General features: G+C 43.7%; 1 protein-coding gene across 1 annotated transcript in view; it reads right to left on the bottom strand.

Moving 5' to 3' along the window:
* Positions 1-10,932, bottom strand: part of LOC310698429 (FK506-binding protein 15-like) — a 268,796-nt gene that overhangs the window by 133,768 nt on the left and 124,096 nt on the right. The window lies entirely within an intron of this gene.

Below are 10,932 nucleotides of genomic sequence, written 5' to 3'. Positions count from 1 at the left end.
GGACCAATGGGAAGCTGGCTTCTGGGAGAGGGAGGCGGGAGGGCGGGTGACGCTCGCTCGATGCTGGCCAATGAGGTGGCGCCTCCGCTCGCCGGGCGAAGAAGGGACGCGTCTGAGGAGATCGAGCGAAGGAAGAGAAGGCGAGGAAGGCGCAGGTAGCTAACTTCCGATTCTTCTCATTGTGCTATTTACACTTGGTCTGGCAAAACACATTTCTTTCTTCTTATTTAGCCTTCTCGTTTAATACCCATAAACTTTTACTATGTACATTCTCCATATTCCAAGATTCATTCTAGGTCTGTCAGGAGATTAACGTTGCCACTCCTTTTTAAGATCTTCCTTAAATTTTATCCGATCTTGATTAACTTTTGGTATGGAATTTCCTCTTATTCTCCCTGTTGTTCTGGCAAGCTGTAGATCTTCTATCATTTTTGCTTGCCAGTCCGTTTTTGTGGGGATGATATCACTGTTACCAGAAACAGCAGGTTCAAATTCTTTGTACTCATTCAAATCCTAACAGATGTTGGTTAGATCGGACAAATAGCTGAAGAGGAAACTGAGCTGGTGTAGCCAATAATGTGGGATTTATTTATTTTTTTAAAAAAAAAATTATTGGTTTTACAACAATTTTTAAACAATACAAACAAATAAAAAGACAAACAAACATGTATAATTTCATAACCTTTTTTCCATAACCTTCGTTTCCCGGACTCCCCCATACCTCCCCTTTCTGCATCCCAATTTTCCAAATTGTTTCAGCAACTTCTATGGAATTTTATCAAATATGTGTCCTCTTAATCTTTTCTTTAACTTAATCTTATGTTACTGTATCCCTTTTTCTTTCAACACCTCAGCATTTTAACATTCATCAATTTTATAATAGTTCTTAAGATAAATTTTAAATTTCTTCCAGTCCTCTTCCGCCGTCTCTCTCCTCTGATCACGGATTCTGCCAGTCATCTCAGCCAGTGTCATATAGTCCATCACTTTCATCTGCCATTCTTCCACGGTGGGTAGATCTTGTATCTTCCAATACTTTGCGATGAGTATTCTTGCTGCTGTCGTAGCGTACATAAAAAAAGTTCTGTCTTTCTTTGGCACCAATTGGCCAACAATGCCCAAGAGAAAGGCCTCTGGCTCAATAATGTGGGATTTAAGAGGTTTTTGTGGTAAGGGGGAATTGTGTGCTTTGACAATGTAGTGTGTTCACACCCTCAGTTGCTTTACTGTGTAAGTCGCTTTGAGGTACCTGAATGCAAAAATAATGTCGGATTTAAGAGGTTTGATGATGCATCTTACTCTAAACACCCATGACATGTCATAGAAAATAATCCAACTCTGGGATCATCTCTTGAGGTTAATTCTTGCACTGAACAAGTGGTGTGCCTTTCATTCCCACACACTGCTCCAGTAATATTTGCAGCTGAAGCCTACATTTCAAGAAAGTTCCAGGAATCAGTGAACAGAAGCATTGCTGATTTTTCTACAATGTCTTATAACGAGCTTGTAAAGCTAGTGTAACCTGGGTAGCCAATTCAAAATTTGTGCTCACCAGAACATGCCCTTGCTACAAAGAGCCTGCTGCACCACTGAAAGATGGAGTAAGATGAAGGACAAAGATGCAAGGGTGTGATATCTTTCCCTGTCTCTGCACCTGCATCATCTTCCTCCAGCTCAGAGCCAGAAAGCTAAGATAGAGGTTTGTTTTGGCTCTCTGTTCACACCCAGCAAGTGCAGAACTAAAGCAAGATGTGGGCTTCTAACCATGTTTGGGACCGCAGAGGGAGATATTATTTCTATCCCTCAGTGGCTCTAATGTCAGAAGAAGGCCTCAGACTTGACCCACTCGCAAGAGCACATCTAACTCCTTGCTCTGATGAAGGGAGCAAGCAGGCCTTTTTTCTTCTAATAAAGAGTTAACTTCACTTACTCCGTATGATTTCTTGCTGGCTGGCTCGCTGAGAACAAACTACCACCTAAGGAGCATGGTGTGTCCTCCACCAAAGGTACTACCTCTCCTCTAACACCCCCCACACTAATAACACACACACAGGTACTGTCCAGGATTCACAATGGCACCCAAAATCCAAACATCAATGAAGCCCCCCCCCCCCCACACCTTGAGCACTCCTGAGCTGAATCTCGCGATCATATCTCTACTTGTGGTTTACCATGTGCCACAAAAAGTCATGCCAAACTGAAATTTCAGTCTGCCATCTTGATTCAAAATGGCACCCAACATACAAACAGCAATAAGGTCTGCCGCCCCACCCTGGGAACCCTCATGCCAAGTTTAGTATTATAAATGGAGAGTTCTCCAATTGTATAGAGGGTAAATGGGCAAATCATTTCCCAAAATATCAGTCAGGTCAACATATTCCTCCAGCATGACATAGAAAAAGTGTTGGGGGTAGGGTGGGAGGGAGAGTTGGACTCCCCAGAGTTGGAATTAATAGATGGCAGAAAAAGCCAGTGTCTTGTCTTGACAATACATAAAAGCTGTAAAATCATGAGTCCCAGCTCTTGAGAGCAGGAAAGAAGGGGTTGGGACTGATTCACTGATAAATGTATTTATGCACTGGCTCAATGGGAAAACTTTAGAAATTCACCGGAAATCACTCATTTTATCTATCTTCTCCATTCCAATGGCATTTAGGACCCAGGGAAGTGAGGTATAAGGGGAGGGGTGAGTGAGCCCACCATAATCCCCGAGATGTACAGACACATCTGCAGGGCCTTCCCAAGGAGTCATGGCCAGTGATATCCAACCACCTCAGTCACAATGACTATCCATCCTATAGTGGGATGAAGCCGGACAAGACAGAGGGGTGTATTTGATTTGACTCAGGGACCAAGGAGCTGTAAATACTTTCCTTTGTACTGAGATGGGAGTAAGTGTGAAAGACTATATTTGCGTGACAGGGGTATGCCTGGATCTCAGGTTCTCAGGCATTACCTCAATAGAATTAGAACAGAGAGAGGGGAAAAATCAAAAGAAGGGAGATTACCATATTCATTTTTTCAAATGGCAGAAAATTTAAATTTAAAAAACGCATGGAGACATAGATACCCAAATGAAAAAATAATACACTAATTATTCTGAGGCCAAGCAATAGGCAGGAAGAATAGCTGGAATTTGTGTATCAAACAATTTAATTTGGAAAATCAAAAAGGTAGAAATACAACCTAAATCAATAACAGACCATAATTCAATTATGATGGAGTTAAGAAACAACAGAAAAATACAGTTGACCCTTAGGTTATGTTACCTTTGGGTAACGTAATCCTTGGGTTGCAAACCTGGAAGTGTATACTTCCGGGTTTCACTGCGTGGTCATGCACAGAAGTGCTCAATCGAGCTGTGCGCATGCACAGAAGGGCGTCTCCAGTTTCAAAGTTTTTGGGATGTGGCCAGGCTCCAGCACAGATCCCATTCGTAACCGAAGATGGAGAATGAATGAAAAAATCTTAAACAATGAAAAGTTAATGAACAAAGCACAAGAACTTCTGAAGGAATTTTTTCAAATAAACATGGCACAAGAAACATACATCAGAGTGATATGGGATGCAAGAAAAGCTTTCATAAGAGGCTTTTATATACAACATGATGCGATACAAAAAAGAATTAGAGAGGAAAAACTCGATCAAATTAGAAAGGAAATAGAAGCAAATGAGAAAACATTAGCCAAAGACCAAAGAGTGAAAATGCAAGTAAAAAATAAATAAATTATTTCAAAATTATTTCTATTGTGTCCATTTCACCCTGAGTGCTTGGCCTCTCCATCTCAATTCTTGTGGAGAGCCTGAGAGGCGGCCTTGCAGTTTAAGCAGAGGCTGCACGTGTTTCTTCAACCAGTGCTTCCGAAGAATGAGCCTCAGGAGCTGCAAAAAGCAGACTGTCTTGGGCTCCTTCGAGAGCGGTGGATGGAGGACTGCTTGAGCTTTCCTTCAGATTAGCCAAAGGAGCGGGGGATGCCACTGGTGCTGGTTCTCGGAGAGAGTTGCTGTGGGGATCTCCATAAAGGGGTGCGGCACTTGGCTGCTTCCTTCCCGCAGGTCCTTCCTCCTCGGTGCTGCTGCTCCCCCTTTGCTCCTCCTGACTCTCCAGCAGCTGCAAACTTGTTGTCTGGAACAAGTAGAGGGGAGGGGGGATTATTTGCCACAAAAACGACTGCAGCCCCTGATGAAAGTACTGTGTAATGGTTGGTCTCTAACCAGGACTCAGGAGACCAGGGTTTGAATCCCTACTCAGCCACACAGGCACAGCTAAGTGACTTTCACTTTGTAGTACCTTAGATACAACCTGTTATTTCTAGAGGGCTGGGCTTCACCCTCTTTGCTGCTCCCATGATTAGTAATATGGGGCTAAATGCCACTCCAATCTCTGACCGGTGCAAGATTCCAGGGGTCTAGGCACTTAGTCTGTGTTTCTTTGGAAATGAGGCACAGTGTAGACTGTGGTGTCATAATGATATCTATCTATCTATCTATCTATCTATCTATCTATCTATCTATCCTTTATTGTGGTCCAAAGATCCACAAAACAATTTCTAAACTAGATACAGTTAAAACAACCAGACAGATGGAAGAAACCAAGTCAGTCCATTTTGTTTTATCTACAGCATAATGATATTTGTTTCTTACAACCTCCGAAAGAAACTTTGCCACGGCCAGTGTAATATCATTTGACCTGTCTTCCAAAAGGTATTTAATATGGGAGGATTCAGATTTTCCTGGAAAATTTGCCAGTAGGGGATTGATCAGTTGGTCCCTTGCGTGTTCATGCAATCGATGTCTGCAGAACATAAACAAAGCCTATTCTGATAGAGGATGCCTCTCAGCCTGTCATTTAGAACTTCCAAGGGAAATATATTTAGTCTGGCTTTGGTAAATAAACGCCGATAGGTAGGTACAGACAAATTCCTAAGGTATGAGGATATTTGATAGTCATACCCGCATTGGATTCCATCTGCGACCAGGCTACAAATTACATAAGATCGGGATTGCAGGTCCCTATGTGAGATGTCCCAAAGCCTTTGCCTCAAGGATTCAAGGGCAGTGTCATAACCCAGATGATATAAGAGGGATGATGGTAGTGGAGCAACACACGTTAATTTCCCCACTTGTCCCTTTCAATCCTTCCTTTAAGAATGAAAGAAGACGCATGATCAGAGTTCAAGGGCATCTTCCAGGGAGGCAAAGAACAGTCAAGGGTGCAAAGCTGGGGGGGAGGGGTGGCACTGGGAGAATCCTAAGGGTCAGAGAGAGTTTTCCAGGGAGCCACTTCTGGCCTCGGGTGATGACTTTTGCCACCCCTGGGCACTACCTTCTCCAGATTCTCCTTCTTAACGCGGAGATCAGCCACCTCCTCTTCCAGGGCTGCCACCTTCTCATCCAACTTCTTCCCACTCAGCTTCTCCTCCTGGTATCTGCTTTTCATGTCGTCAGACGATTTCTGAAGTTCTGTGGAGGTGGGGCAGAGAGCCGGTTACAATGCATGTCCTTGTTTCCATCCACTGCTGTAGCTAAGCCTAAGTACAGCGCCATCTGCACTATATGCTTTAAACACTCACAGCTTCCCACAAAACATTCTGGGAACTGAGAACATTCTGTTAAGGGAGCTGAGAGGTGGTGGGAAACCCCAGTCTGCCATCACCCCCAGCTACAATTCCCAGACTGTTAAACTATGCTGGAAATGGCTGCTTAAGCAGGGCTCTCCACTTCTACCCAACTACAGTGGTACCTTGGGTTAAGTACTTATTTCGTTCTGGAGGTCCGTTCTTAACCTGAAACTGTTCTTAATCTAAGGTACCACTTTACCAATGGGTCTTCCCACTGCTGCTGCTGCTGCCACGCCACCGGAGCACAATTTCTGTTCTCATCCTGAAACAAAATTCTTAACCCGAGGTACTATTTCTGGGTTAGTGGAGTCTGTAATCTGAAGTGTCTGTAACCTGAAGCGTCTGTAACTCGAGGTACCACTGACTGGCAGCAGGAACGAACCACACTTCCCAGGATTCCTAGGGAGAAAGCCATGCCTTCTGCAGTGGCATGATAATGCTGTATAGTGTGGATGGGGCCTCCGTGTAACTTTAAAGACATATCATATGTTTCTTCTCACTCTTACACCGCTCTGCTCTTGCATGCAGGGCAAGGAAGGTGCAGAATCTGCACAAACCCATTTTCTATTATGTTACATTATGTTATTGTTTGTAAGCTGGAGATTCATTTCAACAAAAAGCAGCATAGAAATACAATCAATCAAGTTTGTAGAGATCAGAAGTTTGCCTTTTTTAAACAGATGGAATTAAAGTCAAGAGTATTTTGGAGATTGTGTGTCTGATTTTTAACAGCTACATTGCAGGAGGCCCTAAGGAGCAGGACCTCCAGAGATTGGACTCCAACCCCAGCATCCCTGGCTACGCTTGCTGGGGCTCATGAGAGGTGAAGGCCAGTAATACTTGGAGGGCCACAGGCCCCCTACCCGCAAGCTAAAGAATTTCCTAGGATGATAAAACTACTCTGCATGTGCTTAGATAGTGCTCTTCTGCCATTTCAGCGCCTCCTCTCAGCTTCCCTTACCTGCCAGCTGTGCACGGAGTCGGCTGACCTGGGCTTTCTGCCTCTCGGACTCTGTCAGGGCTTCATTCAGTTGGGAGTGGAGATCAATCTCCTGCTTCTGATGACGGGCCAGCTCCAGCTGGAGCTGGGTGATCTGCGCCGTGGCTTCCGCTAGCTTCTTGCTGATCCTGACCTGCAACGCAAAGGAGCAGAAGAGACAGGAGAACATATGGGGAAGGAGTGCCCACGGTTGGACTTCCGGGGTGGTGCCATCGGTAATGGCGGACTCTCACTGATCCGGAGGGACTGGCTCTACGCGAATCGGGTCTGTTCCACTACGGCGAAGCGGGGACCCTTGAAAACATCACAGGCGGGTGAAGCCTGTGACCGTGGGACTCGGCGGGCACCTTTTGCACCCCCCCAATCTGCAAAGGAGCCCAATTACGGGCTCTGGAGTGAAGCGGGGAAGTGGCGTGGTGCTGAGAGTCAACTGCTTCTTCCGTGGAGCGAAGCCGCACAGCCGTTACCGGAGAGCGCTACCTTTTTCCTGTGACAATCTGGCTACAAAAACAACTACTCGTGAGTAGGTTAATTTTGGAAATAAAGGAGAACAAATAAAGGAAACAAATTTTGGAAATAAAGGAGAACAAAGACGTAATTTGATACCGAAGCGGGGAGGCATAAACAGGAAGTCTGCCTTCCGTTCTTTGTAAATAGAGCAAAGCAATGAACTTGTAAGCTAAAACCTTGAAAGACACTTGAAAAGAAGTATAATTCTAACATCAAAACAAGCGATCTCCCCCCTTGGCTACAGGAGAGGAGGGGGAAAGGTGTGAACTGTATTTCCCTGCAAAAAGAGAGAAAAGGAAGCTAAAATCCACTGCGGGCTGCCATTGGACAACAAGAATGCCGTACTGTGAAATGCACTGTTAGTGAATAGAGTACTTTTTGACAGCTAACTCTGCAAGTGAGATACAATGTTTCTGGCTGGCTTCTCCTGGTTCTAAAGTAACTGGAAAATAACTGAAATTGAAACTGTTGTCTATTTTGTGAATTGGGGGATAAAAATTTTTTTATTTATTTTAAGGCAACAACTTTTGACTGCTACTGTGTCCCCCTAGAGGAAGTTTGAAATTGTTACAATAACAACTGGGCCAGGGGAATTTTCCACTTCAAAACTAATTCTGGCCGTGGGACTGACCTTGGGCTTTAACTAGAGTGTTATGGCAGATGGAAAAGAAAAGACAGATTTGCCTCAGGAAAAAACAACGAGGTCTGGTAGATCTTTTCGCCCAGAAGCTGGGCTTCAACGAAGAGCTTCAACATCTGGCCCCTCTGTATCATCAGGGGCTGCATTTGTACAACCTAAACCTAAATAAATGACACCCAAAGATGTTTTAGCTCAAGCATTAGGCAAAATTAATGAATCTCTGGAAAAACTAAGTAAACAAGTAGCTGAAGCATCAATCAAAATTGACCAAAATACTACAAGTATCAAGAATTTGGGACAGAAGGTAAATACTAATACAGAAACTATTGAGAAACTGCTACAGGAATCTACTTTGACCCGAAAGACAGCTGAAGAAGCAAAGGAAATAGCAGTTTCAGGACTTCCGGGTTGACACCATCGTTTAATGGCGGATTCCCTCCGAGTTCCGGAGGGAATCGGCTCTGCAGAGCTGGGTCTTGCCGCGGCGACAACGCGGGGACCCTTAAAATCACAGGCCCAGAAGCCTGTGAGCGTAGTGACTCGGCGGGCACCATTTGCGCCCCCCCAATCCGTGAAGGAGCCCTTCTAAGGGCTTCGGAACGGGGACGGGGTGCGGCGCGGTGCTGAGAGTACTCCCTCATCTGCAGAGTGAAGCTGCAAGCCATTATCGGAGAGCGCCGACTTTTTCCTTGGGACATTCGGACTTTAAAGTTCCAATTTCCGTATTACTCACGGGTTGATGTTTTAAAGTCCGAATGTCCCAAGGAAAAAGTCGGCGCTCTCCGATAATGGCTTGCAGCTTCACTCTGCAGATGAGGGAGTACTCTCAGCACCGCGCCGCACCCCGTCCCCGTTCCGAAGCCCTTTTTAACCCTTCCCCGCTCGTTCCTGATTCCAATAAATTTTTTCTTTAAAGTTCCAATTTCCGTATTACTCACGGGTTGATGTTTTAAAGAAAAAATTTATTGGAATCAGGAACGAGCGGGGAAGGGTTAAAAAGGGCTTCGGAACGGGGACGGGGTGCGGCGCGGTGCTGAGAGTACTCCCTCATCTGCAGAGTGAAGCTGCAAGCCATTATCGGAGAGCGCCGACTTTTTCCTTGGGACATTCGGACTTTAAAACATCAACCCGTGAGTGATACGGAAATTGGAACTTTAAAGAAAAAATTTATTGGAATCAGGAACGAGCGGGGAAGGGTTAAAAAGGAAGTCCGCCCTCCTCTCTTTGTAAACAATATAAAGCAAAGGACCTGCTAGCTAAGGTCGAGAGAATTTCTTCTTTCTTTTTCGCAAAAGATTTTAATTTCACGATATGATATTACATGTTTTTACTGGAGGATTAAGAACTGTTTTTGAGAGCTGAAGTTCCACCCCCCCCCCGGGCCTGGGATCGCCCCGTGAGAGAGCCTGTTGATGAAGTATTGAAGAGCTTGACAGCTGTCAAGTCAGCTGTCAAGACAGAAAAAGAGAACCCTGTATTTGTTGCTTCTGCCGGTTACACTGGTTACAATTTGTTACAATTTGTTGACAATAAGGAAGGGCGGTTACAAAATAACTGGATTTCTGGACTCGTGCTGAAAAGAATATTAAGGAACTAAAATCCCCCTAGAGGGACTTAGTGACATTACAGAAATGGCTGGAGGAGAGAAAATCCAGGCTGAATTAGGCAGAGCATTTGTTCTCTTGGGAAAGTTACAAGGCCAATTTGATGTTATGGCTACAAATGTTTCAACTCTGGACTTAACAGTAAATAACATTCTTGGATTGGATAAGGATTGGAAACAAGGAGCTTATTTAACTGGACAAATAGAGAAATCCGAGAGTCTTGAGAATATGGAGAAGGAGACATATGTTGCCCTTGAAGAAAAGGAAGGAGGAGCTGGTGTGCAGATGTTAAAAGAGAGTTCTACTTTGAGGCCTGGCATGATGGCAATAAAGGAAAATAAAAATCTGATGTGGAAAGCCCGGCCTGAATTGGAGATCGAGAAATGGAGAGATCTTCTTATGTGGAGATCAGAAGACCTAAGGATTACAAATGTGGTTAAGGTGGAGGTTAGAGCTTTGGGGATTTTTGAACTGGAAAGGAGCAAGAAACAAGAAATGGAGCACCCCATAGGCTCTACTTTTAAGTATGGAGGCCTAGCTGGAAAAAAATGGACACTGTTGGGCTGGACCTTCTCCAAGATTTGGTGTTTAATATCAAGGTCCATCAAAAAGACCGGCAGAGAGGAACTGAGAGACTATCAAGAGCCTCGGACGTGAGATCTCCAGGCTGATAGTAGAAAAAGACTGATGGACATTGTTGGGGGCTGAAACCGGGAAAGGGGGGGTGGAGTTTGGGAATCCAAAGGGTTCATAACTATAATGTATTTTGTTTTTCTTTTTGTTTTTTTGTTTGTTATTGTTATGTAAATTGGGAAATTCGTGGAAGGGAATTTTGGTTGACCTTAGAAAAAATGTTTTAAGAATAAGAACTGATGTATAAGTTCGATGCTTAAGTCTGGACAAGGTAAAATTGGATCTTCTTCTTTTTCTTCCTATTTTCTTAAATGAACCAAACTAAATGAAAATAAGGTTATCAAAAACAAATTGAAGGAAGGGCTGAGAAACACTGTAAAATTAATGAATGTTAGAATGATGATGGTTTAGAAGTTAAGTGGTTTACAACAGTAATGTTTAAGTTAAAAGAAAAGAAAGGTTAAAAAACTAAATGAAATTAAGGAAGAGGACTTGCTGAATAAAAAATTTGAAATTGGAATACAGAAAGGGGAGGTAGGAGGAGGTCAGCGAAGTTAGGTATAAGAAAATAAGGGATCGAAATTATACTTGTTTTTTTGTCTGTGTTTTGTCTGTTTTCTTTATATAATTTCTGAAACCTCAATAAATATCTATTAAATAAAAAAAAGGAAATAGCAGTTTCTGTAGAAGAGAAGATACCACCGATACATAAGCAACTTGAAGACCACAGGTCGATATTGTCTATGATTGAATTGAAGGAGAAACAAACGAATTTGAGGATCAGGGCCGTACCTGAACTTGAGAAAGACAATCTGACTGACTTTCTTATGCAGGAATTTGCAGACTTTTGGAACCCAGATTTGGACAAGGAAGATTTCAAGATAGTGAGTGCTTTCAGGCTGGGAAGAGGAGGGAAGAAGAACA

The sequence above is a fragment of the Podarcis liolepis genome, assembly GCF_965112155.1.
Source record: "Podarcis liolepis genome assembly, chromosome: Z".
Taxonomy (NCBI): domain Eukaryota; kingdom Metazoa; phylum Chordata; class Lepidosauria; order Squamata; family Lacertidae; genus Podarcis; species Podarcis liolepis.
This window is presented reverse-complemented; position numbering and strand designations above follow the sequence as displayed.